The 20,423-nt window shown below is 48.9% G+C and overlaps 1 protein-coding gene across 1 annotated transcript in view; it reads right to left on the reverse strand.

Annotated features, from left to right (window-relative positions):
* The window catches only part of Znf710 (zinc finger protein 710), a 63,201-nt gene extending 42,877 nt beyond the window's left edge, over positions 1-20,324 (reverse strand). The window contains exon 1 of the mRNA XM_005381537.2: positions 20,148-20,324. The gene's annotated coding sequence lies outside the window, so the exon portion shown is untranslated. The remainder of the gene's footprint in view (positions 1-20,147) is intronic.
* Between the last annotated feature and the right edge of the window lie 99 nt (positions 20,325-20,423).

Genomic DNA, 20,423 nt, shown 5'->3' on the forward strand with positions numbered 1-20,423 from the left:
CCCAGCACTCTTGGAGGCTGAGGCGGGAGGAATGCAAGTTTGAGCTGGGCCATGGTAGTGACTTAGTAAGACCCTATCTCAAAAAAAAAAAAAAAAAAAAAAAAAAATTACTGTGCTGCCTAAAATTCAAAAGCAATGTTAAATAGTGATGGTAGGTCCCTTTATTGTGTTACTGGTTTCAACAGGAATGCCTCTAGTGTTTATTAGTTATTTATGACCTTGGCTATTGGCTTGAAATAGATATTCTTAATCATGCTAAGAGTGCATCCTTCTGTTCCTTTTTTGGCATATTGGTTAGGTAGATTGGTCGATTTAATCAATCTCCCCCCTACATATATTGTAGTTAATACGGTTTTACTTCTTGAACTCATTAGCATGATGTAGTTACTATATTAAGCTTTCCTAATATTGACTGTTCTTTCCTTCTTGGCCCACTGGGTTATGCTGGATAACTTGTTTAATATATTACTGAATTCTGTTTCCTACCTAGCATTTTCATTCTTTAATATCGTCTCTTTGCCATGTTTAATATCAGTCTTATTTTGCTTTGTAGAATGAATCAGAAAATTCTCCATCTCTTGCTAAGCCATGGACAAGCTTAACATTATCAGTATTATCAAATTTGAAAATAACCAGCAGAAACACTCGGGACTAGCGTATTCTTTGGATACAGAGGGCAGTGGTTCAATAAAATTCACATTTCCCCCTTAATTAGCAACATACACATTTTCAGGAAAGCATGTATTTTATTAAGATTTTCAAATTTAAACCTCTTGTGCATACATTTTGTTTTAAAATCTCTTCTCAATCTATGGCCATGTTCCCTTTTCTCATTCCCATTGTTTTCTTTATCCCTTTTATTTCTCAGATGGATTTGCCAGAGGTTGGTCTACTTTATTGTTTGTTTAAAAACAGAGTCAGCTCGTGGACATATTTGCTAATTTCACTATGTTTCTGTTTTCTAATTCATTTATTTTGCCTTTATCTTTACTGTTTTTTCTTTTTTTTTTTCTCTCGTCTCCCTTAGGGGCTGTTTTTGTTCTCTTTTTTAAAGATCTCACACTGAATGCTTGGCTTATTCTTTTTCTCTCTCCCTTTTTAATAATAAAAGCATTTAAGGCTATGAGAACAGTGCCAGCGTCTCCCATAGGTTTGCTCATGTGGCACTCTGGTTTCAATGCTTTTTCTACAGATTTGTCACTAGATTCTTTCTTTCTTTCTTGACCCAACAGCGGTTTAGAAGAGTACTTTACGTTTTGTGGTTGGGTCTGAGTTGTAGTTTGTTTAAATTTACAATATTTGGCTGGGCTTGCTGCATGGCGATCCACGGATTCCCCGAATGGCACAATTTCTGTTTTGGGTAGAATACGAGCTCTTGCAGTTGGTTACTGGTAGCTGACAGAAATGTGTGTACAGCATATGTTCACTCGCAAAGCCCAAGTGCTTTTAAAAGTTTTTGCTTGCCATAATGTGACGCCAAAAGAAAAAGGATATAAGGTTCGATGTGCTTGCAATGTCTATTACCTTCCCCCGGCTTAAACCACCGTATACGCATGACTGCCTGCCTGACAGGACAATCCCATGCTGCCTGATGGGACACTGATGCATGGACCACCAGTGATTCAGAGCAGCCTGGTAGCAAGACATGAATTATGGCCCTGTCCTGAACATGTTAAAATATAGCATACTCAGCCAAGCATGGTGGCTCACACCTGTAATCCCAGCACTCAGGAGGCTGAGGCAGGAGGAGTGTTGTGAGTTCAAGACCAGCCTGGCCTAAAAAGTGAGCTCAAGGCTTGCCTGAACTGTGTAGTGAGACCCTGTCTCAAAAAGACAAAAAAGCTGGGGATATAGCTAAGCGGCATAAGCACCTGCCTGGAAAGTGCAAGGTCCTGAGTTCAATTCCTGGTACCAAAAAAAAAATATAAAGACAAAAAAATATAATACAGTATATTTACATATATGTACTAGAAAGACCAAGGAATGCACAAAGGGATTACAAGGCTATATGGTGTTGGTAATTTCCAGGTTATTAAAACATTTTCTAAAAAAAAAAAAAAAGAAAAGAAAACATTTTCTAGTTTATAAGATAATGAGCAATTTTTACTTTATCACTTTTCTGTATTTGTCAAATTCCCTACAGAGCTGTAAGGATGACTACTTTAATAATAAGATTTCTTTAAATGTTTATTTATCTAAGGTTTGGTAACAGGTTTGCTCTGTTGCTGAAACAGAGGCTCATGCAGCCAGGCATTAAAGAAAGCACCAAGAAGGGTTTAGGAATAATCAGATTTGGACCCAAAAGAGCCTCGACAGCTGAAGAGAGTGGCACTGCAAGGTATCCACGGTCACTCTGGGTCACTCTGGCTCTGAAGATCACTTCTGGAGGAGGAAATTCATTCTCGGGGCACCTGTGTCCCCCACGACCCTCACCCTCACAGGGAAAGGCAGGTCCACAGGAAACCAGCACGGCCCAACTCCCCTCGCCGGCCCATGAAGGCTGCGACTCCTCTCCACAGCTTGATCTCCAGGGCCCGCTAGAAACACTGCAGCCCCAAGCCGAAGCCAACTGCCAACCAGCCGCTGAGTCAGAGGAGCTTGGCTCAGAGCCCTAGCGAGGAGAGGAGCCTGCTGCCCCTTTGGATGTCCTAAGGGCTCCCGCCACCACCCCAAACCAGCAGCCCTGGTAGGCAGCCAGGAACTCAGATTTCAGAGCCTCTCCACCATGAAGGCCACCAGAGAGAAAAGTGGACACAGGTGGAGGGCGAGGCGGCGGGCGTGAAAAAAGACAAGCAAGGGGGCTTGCAGCGGCACACGATGCGGGCAGAGAGCTGGCGCCCAAACCCATCATCTCACATGCACTGACCCGCGAACACGCACTGACTGTCACCAGGAGTCAGCAGGCAGTGGGGTCTCCCTCCTGCCCCGCCCTGCAGCCTCTGCCTGGGTCCTCTGTACTACACCGGTGGGGAGGAGGTGCAGAGACGAGACCCAGGGAGAGGAGACGCTCCTGAAATGTCAAGGGGAGGCTCCTGGCCACGGAGGTGCCCTCATCTGCAGGCGAAGGACACAGACGGCCAAGCAAGTATGGCAGGGGCCAGGAAGTCAGGCGAGGGCTGGCCCAGTCCAGCTCCCGGGAAGGTGCAGGCGGGCGTGGCGTATGCACAGAGTGTAACAGGGGGTGTACAGTGCGGCCCTGTCCCCCTCCCCGCACAACTGCTCCCTACATGCAGGCAGAGCTCTCCAGGCGCCTAGCTGTTCTGGACGGTGACCTCCCAGCAGGTTAAGTCACCCACAGGCACCAGCTGCTCGCCCTCTGCTCTGTGCAGCATCTGACTGGAACATTTGAGCCCCCAAATCAGAATGCGGCCCAGGGCTGAAAGAACGCTCCCTGGAGAGCGGGCATAGGGACCTCACCCTGTGTCCGTCAGCAGAACCCGGGAAGAAAGCGGGCAGCGGGCACACAGGTTGCACTTCTTTTATCCAGAAGCCAACAGGCTCTCCAGGGGCTCCCCAGACCCACCTGTGACCCTGCGTCATTTTCCTGGTGTGCCAGTGGATGGAGTGTGAGCTCTGGACACGGTCACATCTGAGTTCCAATGCCCCTGGTACCTTTCATCGGTGCGGAGCCTTAGGAAAGCAGCCGTCTTCATGAGCCTCTGTCTCCTCTTTTTTTTTTTTTTTTTTGGTAGTACCAGGGATTGAACTTAGGGCCTTCTCACTGAGCTATGACCCTACTTTATTTAAACACATTTTTTTTTTTTTTTTTTTTTGGTAGTACCAGGGATTGAACTTAGGGCCTTCTCACTGAGCTATGACCCTACTTTATTTAAACACATTTTTAAAAATTTTGGTATAGGATATCAAGTCATTAAGTTGCCCAGGTTGGATCAGAACTTGTGATCTTCCTGCCTTAGCCTGCCAGAGTGCTGGGATTACAGGTATCTGCCACACACAGCTTTCTGGTCTCTAACATGAAGACAGGAATGCTTTTTTTTTTTTTTTTTTAAGGTTTTTTTTAATCTGTTTGTTTGGTTGGTTAGGTTTTTTTTTTGAGACAGGGTCTCACGTAGCCCAGGTTGGCCTCAAACTTGTAGCAATCCTCCTGCCTCAGCCTCCTAAGTGCTGGGATTACAGGTATGTACCACCACACCTGGCTAGGAATGCTGTTTCTTGCAAGGTCACCAACTGAAGAGTGCAGCTGAGTATCTGGCCTGTAGCAAGTGCCAGGTGAACATAGGTTCTGCTCTTGCCAGGATGGGAGCAGCCCAGCCTGAAGTTGCCCCGGACCTGTGCCCCATTACAAAAGGGCTGTGTGAGGAGAACTATGTATTGAGAATACGCCCAGGGGAAAACTGACGGGGTAATTTCTCATGGAGTTTTCAGAAACACAATCAAGCACAGAAAATGTACTTCTGTAAATTATCTGTAAACAGTAGGTACAAAGCAGAGTCCAGGTGAAAGGAGACACAATTCAAGCTGAGCGTCAATTGTCCTGGTGAGGGCCGCCTCAGCTCTCAGGTCAGCCTTTTGGGGCTGCCCCGCGGGTGAATCCTAGGAGGACGCTGAAGGGCCGCATGCTGTTTCTGGGCCCTCACCTCTGCTCCGCAATGCAGTCTTTTTCTTGTTTTCTTGGCGATACTAGGGGTTGAAACCAGGGTCTCTGCACTGAGCTACATCCCTACCCCACCCTTTGAAAAACTTTTTGAGGGGCTGGGGATTTAGCTCAGCAGCACAGCACCTGCCTGGCAAGCGCAAGGTTGTGAGTTTGATTCCCGGTACCAGAAAAAAAAAAAAAGAAAAAAAAGAAAAAATTTTTGAGACAGCATCTCACTAAGTCACTAAGTAGCCCAGCCTGAGCTCAAAGTTATGATCTTCCTGCCTCAGCCTCCCAGAGAGCCGGATTACAAGTTGTGCAGTACCCTGCGAGGCTCTCTACTTTGCATGTTGCCTGCTGAAACTCAGCCAGACACCACCCCACCAGGCCGTCCTCCCTCCACCACCCATCCCCACTTTCCAAGACCCGATTTCTGTGCTGGGGAAGCAGTGAGACCTAGCAAGGGTGCCTGGTTTGAACACAAACACACACGCTAATTCTTTTTTTTTTTGTGGGTACCATGAATCGAATGCTGGACTTCCTGCTTGCCAGGCACGCGCTATGCAGCTGAGCTGTATCCCCAGCCCCTCGTTCTCATACTTTCGTGTAAATATCCAATAGGCAGCACTGCCTCTGGCTTGGGGACTCGCTGAGGAGAGCCCAGACACTGACCCATCAGAGTCTCCAGCATGTGTCTGGGATTTGGTGAGACGTGAAGAGGTAATGGAGGGCAGAGCATGCACCTCTGCTCCCGGCTCTGTGGCCGCAGGGAACAATGACAACTGCGCAGCACACAGAGGCACGGTGGCAGAAGGAGGCTTGGAGACGGGGCTCAGCAGGGCTGGGGACACTGAGTTCCCTCTGAGTCTGTGACCTCTGACACAGACACTGCCCCTTGCCTCTGAGCCCAGGCCTGCAGGGTCCGCTAGATTGGGTCCTGCCTGGGGCAGGGGACCACCTCTGCTTTTGCGTTTCACTAGTTTCTAAGAATGCAGGTGACAGCTCTCCAGGGCGAGGAGGAGGAGGCAGGTCTAAGCCAGAGCAACAGTGGAGCAAACACCCACTGTGCCTTAACCTGCCCAGCCTGAGACCCTCCGTAGTGTCCTCATGGGGCTAAAGGTGGAGTGGCACACCCTCTCCAGGGACCTGCATGGTGGCCAGAACTCATGCCTTGGGCAGGTGCAATGCCATTACAAGTGGACCCATTTTGCACACCTACAATCCCAGCTACTTGGAAGCTGAGGCAGGAGAACTGCCAATTAGAGGCCAGCCTGGGTAACACAATGAGACCCTGAATAAAATAAAGACGGGCTGGGGCCAGAGTTCAGTGGTAGAGCTCAGGCTTATTGCACAGGTCAGGCCCCGGATTCCATCTCCAGCACTGGGAAAAAAATGAAGGAAGCAGCAAAGTGACAAGTGTCCGCTGCATCTAAGGTTGCAGAATGGGCTCTGGGATATTGTGTCACCCATGGGGAGGGAACTTGCACGTGGGAGGGGGGCGGCCACTCAGGGAAGGGAGGAGGCCGGGCAGATCAGAGATCTCCCCCACCAGACAGATAGCGAGATAAAGCGACAAAGGAGCAGGGAGGCCGCTGCGCCCCTGAGAGAAAGGAAAAGAATATTAAAATTTAAACAAAGCCCATCCCCCGGGATGCCTCGGCCTCCCTCTCCCAACCTGCACCTCTGTTCTCAGCAGTGCGTCCTCAGGTTCCTGGGAGCTCAACTGTCCCCTTCAGGTTAGGGGTTGTGTTTTTGTTTTCTGTAACCCACACGGGCAGCAGCTGGCACGCTGTGTCCCTTGGGGGACGATGCTTAGGCCTCTGACAGCCCAGAGCCTTCCTGGGAGGCCTGAGGCAGGAGGCAGGACAGGCCCAGCCTCAGCGGGGAGGCTCTGCCAGGCAGGAGGGGCGGGGCAGAGGGAAAGTGTCTGCCATGCATGGATGTGCCCGCCTAAAGGCAAACGCCAAGCCTGGACTCAGCAGGACAAGTAGCAAAGAGAGAAGGGGGAGAAAGCGTTCAGAAGTCCCACCAACCACCCTAAAGAATCTGCTGTACCACCCTAAAATCCTGGCACTCTGGGAAGCTGAGGCTGGAGGATCAAAAGTTTGAGCCCAACCTGGGCAATTTAGTGAGACCCTGCCTCAAAATAACAAATCAAAAGGACTTGTGAGCCAGGTGCAGGGGCTTATGCCTGTAATCCCAGCACTCAGGAGGCTGCGGCAGGAGGACTGTTGAAGGTTCGAGGCCAGCCTGGGCTACAAATAAAAGGACTTGGGATGGAGCTCAGCATGAAGGCCCTGGGTTCAGTCCCCAGTTTTGTCAAAAAGAAAACAAAAAGCGTCGCTGTGGAAGAGGAAGAAGGCAAAAAAGGAGGAAGAGCCCCTCAGGAGAGGAAACAGGAAAACCCAGTTCAGCCTGCCCAAAGGTTACTTCCTCAGCAGTCCCTTCAAGCCCTGCTCTGTTCCCCACCAAGAAGACGACCCGGCAGCACAGGCCCTAAGGTCAGGCCGAAGCATCCAGGAGGCCCTGGGCCAGGTGCTGTGGCAATTCTGCACCCACCGCCCCGCAGAGGAAACCATGGAGACGGTGGCAAAGTTACCTAAGGACATTCACAGCAGTGCTCTTTATGAGCCAGAAGGAGAGGAAATGATGGAAATATAAAACTTGTAGTCTATCTGCTCAGAGATGTACACTACGGGCCCTTCCCCCTTTTTGGTTTTCGAGAGAGGGTCTCACTATGTAGTTCAGACTGGTCTTGAACTCATTATGTAGCTCAGGACCGCCTTAAACTCATGTTGATCCTCCTGCCTCAGTCTCCTGAGTGCTGGCATTATAGGCATGAGCCATCAAGTCCCCTTTAGAATGATTGGGAGGCAAAACCGAGCATGGTGGCACATGCCCGTAATCCCAGCACTCAGAAGGCAGGAGGATCGTTGCTAGTTCAAGGCCAGCCTGGGCTACAAAGTGAGCTCAAGGTCAGCCTGAACTGCATAGCGAGACCCTGTCTCAAAAAGATTAAAAAAAAAAAAAAAAAAAAAAGATTGGGAGGCAAATATTTAAGCCAATAGAAATTTTAATTAAAAAATTAATTTAATTGACATTGTTAATTAAAAGCAAAAGGTAGCAAGATAGTACAAACAGTATGATCTCATTTTTTCAAATTAAAAATATGCTGAAAGAATATATACTACCTTAATTGGTGGCTTTTTTGGGGGCTTGGTTATACTTCCTAAACTTTTTACTCTAATTATAAACTTCTTTGTAATAAGAAAAAAAAATCAGTAAAAGCTATTTTGTTAAAAACTAAAGAGAAGCGCTGGGGATTTAGTTCAGCGGCACAACGCCTGCCTGGCAAGCACAAGGTTGTGAGTTTGATTCCTGGTACCAGAGGAAAAAACAAAACAAAACAAACAAAACCCCAAAAAACTAAAGAGATCCAGGACTCAAGAAACTAAAGATTCCTTGAACATCTAAATCTCAGGGAACCTGAGCCGGGTGTGGTGGCGCATGCCTGTAATCCCAGCACTCCGGAGTTGAGGCAGGAGGATCATTGCAAGTTTGAGCCCAGCCTGGGCTACAAAGTGAGCTCAAGGTCAGCCTGAACTGCACAGTGAGACTCTTGTCTCAAAAAGATAAATCAATCAATCAATCAATCAATCAATCTCAGGGAACTGGATTAAAATAAAATACTGGGCTGGATATAATGGTGCACACCTGTGATCGCAGCACTTGGGAGGCTGAGGAAGGAGGATTGCTCCAAGTTTGAGGCTAGCCTGGACTACAAAGTGAGTTCAAGGCCAGCCTGTACTACACAGTGAGACCTTGTCTCAAAAACCAATGCCAAAAAAAAACAAAAGTCCACCTAAGGGTATTTTCAAGGTGGATCCCAGGGAAATTGAATCAGGATCCCTCTGAGTGGGCCCTCAAGAGCAGAGGCAGGGTGGGCCACCAGCCCCAAGCAAATCCTCCAGAGACGAGACCCTCAGCCTCTGAGAGTACTTGGGTGTGGTGTGGAGCTAGCAGATGGGCCAGGGTGGGCAAAGGCAAAGCAAAATCACCTTTGTCCTCTTGTAGGGAAAGGATAGTGGCCATCTCTTAGATGTGGAATTCAAAGAGAAGGGGAGAAGCTGCGGGTTTCTAGCCAGGCCCCCTGCAGTCCCACTGCTCAGGAAGCTGAAGCAGGAGAATCACAAGTGTGAGCTCAGCAAGACTAAAATTTTAAAAAGGGCTGGGTAGTTTAGCATGAGGGCCCTGGATTCAACACCTAGTACCAACAAAACAAAACAAGAAGCAGTTTCTGAGCTGAGATTTGTTCATCCAGACAGCAGCAGCAGGAAATATGAATTTTTACAACAGAAGTAAAAAAAAAAAAAAAAAACTAAAGAGATCCAGCCCAGGCCTAGGTCCCAAAACAGGAGCTGGAAGACACATTCCCAGAGCTCTGTAACTGAAGCGAAGCAGAAGAACTCTGTGGAGATACAGGGGTGTTTCCGGGACAATGACTGGCGCAGGAAGCCGGCAGGACAGGCAGCATCAGGACCGCTCATGGTGCCCACTTCCAGGAGTCAGAGGAAGGAAAATTCCACAGGGCAGGGACTCGATTGTGCAAGCCACAGGAAGGCCTGAGGAGCCATGGGGCAGCAGGTGTCTCCAGGCCTCGCCATGATCAGGAGCTGAAAGCTTCACGGCCTCAGACATCAGGTGCATCCACTTGGAAAGTGTCTGTGTGGTGCCTCCCGTCCTCTCACGCATCCAGCAATGATGGCATGAATGTGTGTGAGGATGGCACTGTACATTCAAGACGCTTCTGCCTCTCCCACGTGGGCAGGGCAGGCTGCGTCAAGATGCCGCCGCATGGCGACACCTGTGGGACAGGCCAGCCCAGGCCCAAACCCCAAAACCTCCTACTTCAGGGCAGATTCCTCAGCCAGAGGACCCTGGTGCTCTCAAGAAACCATGACTCCAACTCGCAAATAAATATGACGCCGCGTGTGAGGACAGCTGGTGCTGGATGATTTTGTATCTCTTAAAGACATCAAATTCTTCCCTCGGGTGAAGCGCTACCCTATAAATTACAGTCTCGTATTCTATATGGCCAATGCCTCAGCTTTGCTCTCTGTGTGGCACACGAGGATGCAGTCGATACCCTACTCTGAAAAACAAGGCAGGTGTTTCTGGGAGACAAATAAAAAAACATCCAGGCACTTCTCCCTCCCTTTAATTAAAGAGATGCCTTTGGGCGTGGTGGCCTATGCCTATCACCCAGCACTCTGTCATCCTGGCACTGGGAAGCTGAAGCAGGAGGTTCGCTGCAAGTTCTAGGCCAGCCTGGACTACACAGCAAGTTTCAGGCCAGTGTGGACTACATAGTGGGACCCTGTCTCAATGCCCCCACAACAAAGAAAGAAAGAGAGAGGGAAGGAGGGAAGGAAGGAGGGAGGGGGGGAGAGAGGGAGAGAAAGAAAGAACGAAAGAACGAAAGAACGAAAGAAGAAAGAAAGAAAGAAAGAAAGAAAGAAAGAAAGAAAGAAAGAAAGAAAGAAAGAAAGAAAAGGAAAAGGAAGGCGAGAGAATGCCAAGCGTGGCTCCCAGTCCTGTGACCGACAACGGAGTCACGCTGCATCCTGGCGCAAGCAGCCCTCAGAGTTGTCCTTTCATTTCACCCTGAGGGCACTGAGATCCAAAGAGGGGAACCGGACCTGCCCAAGATCATGGGGTGGGCTGCTCTTATGATTTTTATATTACTATTCAAGAAGAGAGAGATTGATTTCGCCATAAATTCTGCTCAATCAATAGGTATCTATTAAATGACTACTCTGCCCAGCAGTGAGCCAGGCACTGGGGCTCCAGAAATCAATGACACAGCTCCAAGCTTTCAAAAAGCCAAGTTCAGTGTAGGCTCCAAACACAGATACTCAAGACTAGCAGGCAAGGCCACGGTGGCTGAAAAATGTGGAGGGACGGGTGAATTCTGCAAGGGATGGAGCAGCCTCCAAAAACACCCAGCTTTTAAGTGGGTTTGCCGCGAGCGGACCTGGGCCAAAAAAAAGGAGGAGAGTTTGGCCCTAAGGCCACAATGGCACAAAGCAGGTGCTCAGGTGCAGCCAGGAAGTCATCAGACTGAGAGTGAGCTGCGGGTGGCTCCTCGGAGGGTCTATGGCCACCAGCAGGCCCTCCTGTGGGCTGGACTCTCATCCCCAAATATAAAGAAATGGCCACGTGTGCAGAGAGGGCCGTCAGGGACCTAGCAAGACACACACACACACACACACACACACACACACACACACACATCCTCAAAGAGTTCTCACAGATAAACTTCTAAGCAACATTAGCTCACAATCAGAAATCATTAAACACTCAAGAAAGAAGTGGATCATTGTGAGTTTGAGACCAGCCTGGGCTACAAAGTGAGCTCAAGGCTAGCTTGAACTGCATTGTGAGGCCCTGTCTCTTAAAAGACAAAAAAAAAAAAAAAAAAAAAAAAAAAAAAAGAAGCACTTATGTGCAAGAGTCTCTAGGAGCATCCAACTGCAGAACTGGAATTACTGGGTACAGAATACAAAATGACTATGTTTAACATGATTAAAGAAAGTGAAAAGCTGGGTGTGGTGGTACACATCTGTAATCCCAGCTGTCAGGAGGCTGAGGCAGGAGGATTGCCACGAGTTTGAGGCCAGCCTGGGCTAGATAGTGAGGTCAAGGTCCAATGGGACTACAGCACAAAGCCCTGTCTCAACAAAATAGCAGGAAATTAAAGACACAAGGAGTAAGATTTTTTTTTAAAAAAAAGAAAGTAAAAACCAGACCAAGCTTTTTTTTTTTTTTTTTTTTTAGGAGTCGGAAGATATAACTGAGAAAGACAGCCTCTAAGAGAGACAGAAGAGGGCCCCGAGTGGGTGGCCCCCAGCTCAAGCATATTTGAAAAAAAATAAGATAGAAATATATGAGCCAAGCATGATGGTACATGGGAGGCTGAGGCAGAAGGATCACAAGTTCCTGCCTGGGCAACTTAGTGACTTAACAACTTGTTTCAAAATAAAAAATAAAAAAGGGCTGGGTATATAGCTCAATGTGAAAGCCGTGGACTCACGGGCTGAGGGTGTGGAGGTATAGTATGTTTGTCCCTACAGTAGTATGTACAAGGCACCAGGTTTGATCCCCATTACCACAAAAAAGAAAAGAAAAAAGGACCTGGGCATGATGGTGTACGTTTGTAATCCTAGCATTTGGGAGGCTGAGGCAGGAGGATCACCATGAGTTCAAGGCAAGCCTGAACTACATACTGAGACCCACTCCCCACCCAGCAAAAAAAAAGAAAGAAAAGAAAAACAAAAAAATTTTAAAAATCAACCCAATTAAACACTCATTGTAGATATATATATATATACACACACAAGATAGCTAAGATAATTATAGTACTAATTTCTATTAGTTCATTGGAAAGAAAAGTTTGTGCTTATACTGTTTAATCAATTTTTCATGCCTATATCTTGTGATCTGAGCAACCACTTTGAAGAAAACAACATGCAATTTATTAACCACTGTTAGTCTCCTATTATCTTGCTCTAAAATTCTGTATCATTGTTTTTATTGTTTTTTCTCTTTAAAAAAAAAAAAAAAAAACCACATCAGAGCTGGGCAGTATGGTACTCGCCTGTAATACTAGCACTCAGGAAGTTAAGGTGGGGGAGGTCACGAGTTCGAGACCAACCTGGGCAACACAGCAAGAACTTCTCTCAAAAAAGGAAAAAACAAAATACCACATTAAACATATTAAATCTGTGCATTAATACTGATACTAAAAACAGCTCTGAGGAAAGGCTAAGCAGAAGAGTAGAGATAACTAAACAGAGAATTAGTGAAGCGGAAGAAAAGTAAGAAATTACCCAGAAAACACTCAAAATAACAAAAAGACTAAAAATGAAAAAGAAGTTCAGAGACAAAAGATATAATAATATTTAACATATATCTAAAAAAAAAAAAACTAATGTACATTTAGTTGGAATTCCCAAAGGAGAAACTAGAAAGAGATAACAATAAATAATTTTCAAAACTGGGCATGATGGAGCACCCTTGTAATACCAGCACTCAGGAGGCTGAGGCAGGAGCATTGCTACAAAGTTGAGGCCAGCCCAAACTACATAAGAGTTCAAGGCCAGCCTGAACTACCTAACAAGACCTTGAGACCCCATCTCAATGAAAAAAATTCAATGAGATGGTGGCTGCAGATATTTTAGAACTGATGAAAATCATCAATCCTTGGTTACTTTTTTTTTTTGGAATGGGAATCGAACTTAGGATCTTGTGCTTGCCAGGCAGGCACTGTGCCACTGAGCTATATCCCAGGCCCAATCCTTGGTTTTCAGAACCCCAGCAAATCTTCAGCAAAATAAAGCTCATTCCTCAGCACATGCACACGTGCGCATACACACACATACACACACACCTAGAGAGAATATATACAGGAGAACAATGATTCCATTACCAGCCTCTACATCAACAATAACATCCAGAAGTCAGGGCAATACTGCCTATACGAATTACAAGCAAATAGCTGTCAAGTTAATGTTTTATACCTGGCAAAAGTATCCTTTAAATGTAAGAATGAAATAAAACTTCACCCAAAGACTGAAAGCTTATGACTGAACAAACCTTTACCACACAATGTTCTGATTTCACAAGACCTGGGATAAGGGAGAAATACAAGTACAGGAAATAAAAAATTGAAAAATGTCAGGTGTGGTGGTGCTCACCTATAATCCCACCACTCAGGATGCTGAGGCAAGAGGATCACCATGGGACTGGGGATATAGCTCACTGGCACAAGTGCCTGCCTGGCAAGCTCAAGGTTCTGAGTTTGATTCCCGGTAGTTAAAAAAAAAAAAGATCATCATGAATTTGAGGACAGTCCAGGTTTTGAGACCCTGTCTCAAAACAACCAAAACCATTGGGCTGGGGATTTAGATTAGCAGCACAGCGCCTAGCTAGCAAGCGCAAGGTCATGAATTCGATTCCTGGTACCGGAAACCACCCCCCCCCCCGCAAAAAAACAACCAAAAACAAACCAACAAACAAAACAGGAAAGAAACCCTCTGAATCAAATTGAAATAAACAAAAAAGAATCAGAAAAAGAATACCATATATCAAAACCTATAACAAATATAAATGGCCTGAACTCACCAGTTAAACTACATAGATGTCAGCCCAGATCACAAAGGGAAGGCCTTGCAGCCCAAACGAGGGACACAGGCTGTGAACAGCTCTCACCATCAGGCTGGGACAAGGACTGGAAAGGAGGCAAGGAGCAGAGCACCGTGCGCAAGGCACCAGCATGGAGCAGGAGAGGAGGGGATGGCAGGATCTGTAGGCTAGAGAGGAAGGAGGGCCCCAAATGATGAGCCAGGGGACAAGGGACAGACGGGGCACACTCTTCTTTGTAAAAACCTGGGGTGAAGGAAGTGACACAGACAGGCAGGCAGGTAAGGCTGTGGGGTAGGCCTTGGGGTCTACCAGGTGTGCCGGGTCCCATGGAGGCAGCCAGGGCGGACGAACATGCAGCGGCTTGGCTCGGGTGGGGTGAGCAGGGCTGTGCCAAGGACAGCTACCACACGGAGGACAAGAGCTCAGCACTCCAGGGTGACCCCTTCCAAGTCAGGGCTACGCGTGGTCCTATGGGCCTACAGCTGCAGGAAGTAGCCCTAATGAGAGGCGAGGGCTGCTGAGCCCGGCGCCCCAGAATGAGAACCACAAAGTGGGATTAACCAACGAGTTTCCCTAGGCACTTGGTGCTTCTCAGGAGTTGCTTGGGTGAGGTCCTTGGGGGACATTTAGATGTGACACAGAATAGAGCCATTCAAGCTTGGCCACCGCGTTTCCCCAGACACGCAGGACAGTGTTCGCGGGCCGGAAGCCCATCCCGTGCCTGTAGTGTTGGGAATGGAATGGGGTCCTGTTGGTGACATCCAGGCACCAACATGCAGCCCTCCTACAGGAACAGTTTCCCAGGTGGGGCTGCGGGTGGGTGGCACCCTCGCCTGGTGCTAACGCTGTAGGCATCACACACCGGCCAGGGCAGGGAAGGAAGAAAGGGAGAAGAGTTGGGACACGGCGTGGTCCCTTATCCTTTCCCACTGCGCTGAAAACCCTCCCGTCTCCCACAGCTCCCTGCGCACTTCCAGAAATACACACACAATAGAATATATGTTATCAGAGCCTCTTTCAGTGGCGGTTGTGAAAGACAGAACCAAAACCCCCTTAGAGGCCAACCCACTTCAAGTAGTCCTTTAACGCCATTTACAAACATGCATGTATATTATTATAAAGAAACTGCAGTCAAATAACATAGAAATGAATAAAAGAGAAGACAAAAGCCTCTGTACTTGGGGTAAGCTCTCGGGATGGGGGAAGGGTCAGGACAGGCAGCTCCACACATTAATTAGTAGGTAATAAAACCAGTTATTTTACCATATGGTGCTGCTGATCCAGTACCCATTTGGCCCTGCTTTGGCTCTAGCATTCTCTCTCCTCTCCTTCTCCCTCGGAATCTACCCCAATTTCCTGTCACCATCTCACATCCTCTAATTTTATTTTATTTTTTGGTCTTTTTGAGACAGTATTTTGATATGTAGTTCAGGCTGGCCTCAAACTCACAGCAATCCTCCTACCTCAGCCTCCTGAGTGCTGGGATTACAGGCGTGCGCTACCACACCTGGCTCACCCCTCTAATTTAAGGGTACAGTTCTTTAAATGCTTTCCTTCTGAGTCTACATTTTTTCAAATTACTCTTTAATGTTGTGGTAGTCTCGGCTTCTAATTATTTTCTTTGCAAACACACAAGCATAAGTTGGGCCCAAAGGTAACACAGGCTTTCCTGGGCTGGTGTGGCAACCTGGAGCTATCTGACATTCGTTTCCTTGGGAAAATTCCTGGTTTTTGCAGGAACAATTGTGGGAGCCTTGGTTGCATGTGTACGGGAGTGGGGTGTCTTTGTCATCTCAAACTCTGTGCTACTAAGAAGAGCTCCCCACTTGTCCTGCTGCCCTGTTGCTACAGGCTTCACAGGGACTCTGGGGCCCCTGGCACGTGACGTCAGCAGGTGAAGCGCTAGCACTGTGCCTGGCACACAGTAAGCGCTGGGCAACAGCAGAGCTGGGGGAGGCGAGCTGGGAAAGACTAAATTCCAGTTCTTGGGACCACGGGCCGCTTTGGGGCTAGTGAAAACCACAGGTCCTGCCCCCAGAAAAGTGCACAAGTAGGTTTCCTGCAGGCACACGGCCCGGAAGCCCACATGCACCCTGCGTGGGTCAAAGACGCCTGCTCTCAGCCCTCTCTGCAGCGACTCAGGGCCACAGGGACAGGCCTCAGAGGCATTTCTCACACTATCACGTTCCCAGGAACACGGAACTACTGAGCAGGTTCCTCTCCCCAGACTTAGGTTCCCCTTTTGGCAGAAACGTTACACCTCTCTTTCCCAAAGCCCTTTTGACCCTTGCCAGTTCTTCTCTTGCTTCAGGCCAAATCCTCCTGAGGTCCCCCAAGACAACCTCTGTGCGTGACAAAGCTCCTCACACCTTCTGAAAAGGATTCTGATCCTTCTCCAGAACCCTCTTGGCTCAGCACATCGCTAGTGCTCACTGACATTAGACCAGAGTGTAGACGATGCCTGCCACCTGCCGCCCTACCTAGGCCACACAGTGTCACAGGTGGACACTGGGGAAACCCAGGGCCTTGCACTCAGCAGCCCAGAGACAGCACAAAGATCTCCAGAGAGGAAGTGTACGATTACCCACTTCCCTATTACCTGCCTGAGGACATCTGACTCCCACTTCGGGGCTGAGAACTTTGCCATCCATCAGACATCATCCCGCACAAGAATCTTGTAAGGTGCAAGTTCAGCAAGTCCGCTGAGGGCCCCAGGTCCTGCATCTCCACGGCGCTCCCAGGCCAGCTGAAGCCGGTCATCAGCCCACACAGAAAGCAGTGCAGCTTGCACCGGGTTGGTGCCCCGTACTCCTGGAGTACAGCCTCCACCCCTCCCCCTCCGGGCCATTGTTTCAATGCCCTTCTTCAGGATGGCATCCCTTCCCCCCTCCTCCTTGATTATGGCTCCTGTGCCTCTGAACTTTTCCTTTGAAGCATTTATAACAACTGTAATTAAAGAGTATTTGTGTAATTATTAGTTTAATGTCTGCCTCCCAGGGAGACTGCAAGCTGCACTGAGGATGGGCTGCACAGCATCTAGGACATCCAGGTTGCCCAGGATGGGATCGGCTGCTGCTGTCGTCCGCAGCAGGCAGGGCCAGTTCTGGAGCAGGAGGGTAAGGAAACCTCAGGGCACACTACTCCTCAGCTTTAACATGGCCCAAGTTCCAAGTACACATCTCCTGGGCTGGGGTGTGGCTCAGGGGTAGACAGCGTGCTTTGCATATGTATGGAAACTTTAGGTTGGAAAGCAACCTTTTCCAATTTAAAAAAAAAAAGTATCCTAAAGCTTTATCACATATAAAACGGTCTTCATTTGTACCACCACTCTCTACCAGAGAACAAGTGGAACCTGGGAAATAAGCCTTCCCTTCGTCCTCACTGGGAGAACCAACTTGGGGCACAGTGTGGGCCCTAGCAGAGGAAGCCTCATGCCAGCTCGCTGACCTGGCTCCCTGTGCTGCACAGACAGATCTTCTAGCTTTTCTTCTGCCATCCTACAGGACACCACCCCACGGAAGGCCTGGCGCCCCGGCATGGGGCCGTACCATCACCCTGGGAAGGCAAAGTCTGAGGCCTGGCCCTGGATTCGGACACCAGCTCTGTGGCCTTGGACGGGTGACTTGACTCCTCTGTGCTGTTTCCTGGGCTACCAAGTGAGAATAACCCTGTGGCAGCATCTGTAAGGACTAAGGGAGAGGCTACCTATAAAGCACGCAGCATAATCCACAGACCCATGATTATCTTAAAGGTGAGTCCAATTCAGAACCTTCCAAACCTCTCCATTGTTTTGCAGGAGTCTCCACCCCGCGGCTCCACCCAGGCAGGATCTATTCTTCCCAGCCCCCTCCTGCCTCACCTGTCTGGAGCTGGTTTGAAACAATGAATCATAACACAACTCTGCAGCTCCCATCAATCACCTCCCTGTCTCTGCCTGTGTCATTCCCAGGTTCCTTCTGGGAGGGAAATCCTTTGCCCAGTGTCCAAGACATTCATCTGACAAGCATTTATGCTGAGTCCACTAGGGACCAGTTCCACAGGGGCTCAACAATGGACAAAGCAAAACAAGCACAAAGTAAGATGGTAGAAAGAAACCCACAGGTACCCAAATCTACCTCCCCAGACCTCTAGCCACATGGGCAGGTTCTAGCAGCGCAAATCCAGGGAGGGAGATCTGTCCAGGTCTCTGGCGCTCCTTCTGTCCCCATTCTTCCCCTCTGGCCAATCGTAAGGGAGCCCCCCACATAAGTACAATGTATGAATAAAGTATTCCAGATCAAAAAATGGTAATTTGGGAACATCCTGATGACTAAACTTCCACCCTGCTGAACCGCGGGACTTTGAAGAAGTCGTATTAAAATAGCCAGAAGCACCCAGTTTCTCCAAGTCACACTGGCCTGTCACATCCTCTGGATCAGTGTGCAAGCCTCACCTGGAAAACAGCTCCCTTTACCAGGCCCCTGGGCTCCTGCAGGTAGCACAAGCCTGGGGTTTCATGTTCTCAGAGCCACATTCTCTGAACAGAGCTTGACCAGGGAGCTCCCAGAGACAGTGACATTGTGAAAAGAGATTCTGGAAACTCAAGTTTGAGCACTGGTTCTGTTATTTACTGTGTGATCCAGGGCAAGGAGCGTTCTTTCTGCTGCCGTTTCTTTTAAATAATCCCCCTTCCAGCTTTGAAGTCAAAGGGCTAGATCAAGCACCATTAGCTCAGAGTCAGGGGAGTTTTTTGGTTGTTGTTTGAGACAAGGTCTCACTGTATAGTTTAGGCTGGCCTCAAACTCACAGTAATCCTGCCTCAGCCTCCTGAGTGCAAACCTGGATTCCTTAATTCTACAAACTGTGCCCCAGCCAGGGCCAGCCCTTGGCCTGACATACAACATCCCGGAGAAACGGAGTCAGATGAGGAGCCTGCACCCTACACCAGTATTGGCAGAGACCCTGAGCTTGAGATGCAATGGCCTCTTCCATTTCTTCATCTACTGACACCCACCTAGAAAGAAGTTGTGCTTCGGGGGCTGGGGATTTAGCTCAGCAGCACAACACCTGCCTGGCAAGCTCGAGGTCATGAGTTCGATTCCCGGTACCGGAAAAAAAAAACCAAACCAAAGAAGTTGTGCTTCTTTCCAAGCGCAATCTTGCTCAAAGTATCTCCAGGCCACAAGGTAAACTTAAAATATAAGTTGTGCAAAAGCTCTGGTGGTCCTATTAGTCTGCCCTTCTCCAACCCGAGAGCCATTCCAGACCTTGACTGTCTCCTGTCTCTGGAGAGGAAGAGGGAAATAAGCCTTCCTGGTAGGTAATGCCCAGGTGGGGGTGGAAGTGCCCTAAGTAAGCACAGAAGGACTGGCCCAGGCCAGTGGGCTTGAGACCCAAGACTCACTTTCCCTCCCAGGCCAGGCTACAGGAAGAAAACACCACCCCCACAGCCTGTCTCCCCACCCCCACAGGAGCAGCTCTACCCCAGTGTCCTCCTGCCCAAGAGCCAGCGGTGTGGGTACTGCAATTTCCAGCCACAGGTGACTGAGCAGAGATTCTGCTCCAAGCCTAGCAGGTGCTTGGCAAAGATGATGTATGGCTGGAGAAGCAGCTACAGAACAATCAGGAAAGCTAGAAAATAATATTCACCTTAAAACAAATCAGAAAGCAGCGCCTATTTTAGGCCCATCAACCCTGATCCAATATTTCTAATATCTAAGGGCAGTTAGGGACCGGCTTCTGCCCCTCCCCCCCAGCCCCCACAGTGAAGACACAATTTGAGGTGTAGCCCCCACTCATACCTGGGAACTCTACCTGGCAGATATGAACTTTGACCACTTTTACTTACACGCATACAAACGCAGGGCTGACAGCAGCTTCAAAGCTGGCTGGGTGACCCCCCAGAGCGCCCTGTCCCCCGCACACCTGCGGGGAGTTCTGTGAGTTTCCCAGGTACCCACGTGGACTATCGATGTCCTCTCCAGGTAGACATCGGCGGGCAGTTTGCATTGTGAACAGAAATACAGGTGCATGGGGTGCCCTTCGCAGGCAGGGCACTCGAGCTGCAGCTCAAGAGTGGGCCACCAGGATGTCCCCTCGCCAGCAGGCCGGTCTCTAACTGGGAAGGACCTCGCAGTGTTCTCGTGAAAACGCACCCAGCTACTGCGGCGACGCCACACCTGGGCCGTCTCATCAAGCGCAAAGAAACATTAATGACAGTCTCGGGTTAGTTAAAACCCACACAAGCACCTCCCTGGCCTCTTAAATCTTCCCAAACTACAGTTCGGACTGTAGGGAAGCAGTTGCAGGAACCATAAAAGTCATCTTAAAAGGCAAGTCGGGAAAAAAAAAATACCCCGATACGCACTAGTTAGCAAGTCCGCGGCTAGGGGGGCGGTGGCGGAGAGAACGGCTGGATCTGCGGGATCTGCGCGCTTAAGCTGGGGAGGTCCCCAGGCCTTTGCACCCAGCTGGCACCCTGGGGGGCCGATCCGACTTCACGATTACGCCCCACAGCTCCATGCAATTAAGAAAATAACTGCGAGGAGATGGAAAGCGGGCGATCAGGAGGGGGCCTGAGCCCGGGGAGACCGAAGACTGGCTATGGGGACCTTGCCAGCCACCCTCCCCACCCCCCCACCCC

The sequence above is a fragment of the Chinchilla lanigera genome, unplaced genomic scaffold (assembly GCF_000276665.1).
Source record: "Chinchilla lanigera isolate Chin_1 unplaced genomic scaffold, ChiLan1.0 scaffold00015, whole genome shotgun sequence".
NCBI classification, from domain to species: Eukaryota; Metazoa; Chordata; class Mammalia; order Rodentia; family Chinchillidae; genus Chinchilla; species Chinchilla lanigera.